The sequence below is a fragment of the Lepidochelys kempii genome, chromosome 6, assembly GCF_965140285.1.
Source record: "Lepidochelys kempii isolate rLepKem1 chromosome 6, rLepKem1.hap1, whole genome shotgun sequence".
Classification (NCBI taxonomy): domain Eukaryota; kingdom Metazoa; phylum Chordata; order Testudines; family Cheloniidae; genus Lepidochelys; species Lepidochelys kempii.
The window spans coordinates 123,405,629-123,406,965 of NC_136385.1; positions in this window are offsets into that span (position 1 = coordinate 123,405,629).

Genomic DNA, 1,337 nt, shown 5'->3' on the forward strand with positions numbered 1-1,337 from the left:
CCTCTCAACCCTCATGTGCAACTACTTGTAATAACTTATGGGCCCCTCAAGAGACTGTTAGTATGGTAATACTCTATTTGGCACAATTATGAGGTAACTGTATGATGTGGGCAAACGAAAATTAGGGGCGTGATCCTGCTAACCCTTACTCAGGTGAGTAACCACACACAAGCTGTGATAAGGGTTTTCTGGGCACTAGGATAAGGCCACTTTCTAAATTACTGACTGATATAACCTCCCAGTTCTCATGAGGTAAAAGGCTACTATCAACCCCCATACTTCTAAGAGTTTCTAAGCATATCATGCATATAGCTTTTTTCCTCCCACATTTAGGCACCTGTAGCATAACCAGCAGGTGGAGAAATCTTAAGACTCCTGACAATCAAGCCAGCAGAAATTTGTTAAAGCTTACTGTTGAGCTGAACTGTAAAGAAAAAGAAGCAAAATCTGTTATTAGTTATGCCTTCACAATTCCTGCAGACTCAGTGAATTAAGTGAACATAGTTTTTACTTGTACATGAAAGAAAAATTTTCTAGCTACAATAGTAGTTATGCTCTGGAACAGACTTTCAAGGGAGGATGTGGAATCCCCACTGCTGGAGGTTTTGAAAAACAGGTTCGACAAACACCAGTCAGGGATGGTTTAGGTTTACTTGGTGCTGCATCAGTGCAAGGGTCTGGCCCCACATTTCTATGATTCTACTATACCAAATGGTATCTTAGCCAGGTAGAATGATGGATTGCTGATCAGCATTCAGTGACACAGGTTTAAGGAACACAGCAGACACAACTTATCAGTTCATAGCAGTACAGAATACTTATGTCTTGGACTGGCTGCACCAGGGTTCAATAACAGTAGAAACAAACATCACATCTTACCTGTGACATCTGTTAGACATGGAGTTGTTCCCTTGAGAAAAGAGCCGTAGGAAGGACTCAAAGGGAATAAATTTGCATGACTATCCCTGAATTTCCTGGAACCACACCGGTTCTACTGAATTTGGAGGCACACTCCTTTCCAACCTCCCAGGTCTCGGAGGAACCCCATCACACCCCAATCCCTACAGAGGAGGAAGCCATCCTGAAGGAACAGTTGGCGTGCTACTGAATTTCCTCTCCATGGCATAGCTCCATACTACATTGCCATTAGCTGGATCCTCATGCAGTGACTAGGGCCCCAAATGTATAGCTACTCTCCAATTGGAGGATTTTATTTATTTTATATTATATATACACACACACACACACAGAGAAACCATCACTGTAAAAATCTAAGGACTGTACATGTAAATTAGATCATACTTCTGCTCTTCTTCCTTGCCCATTTCATTGTGGAA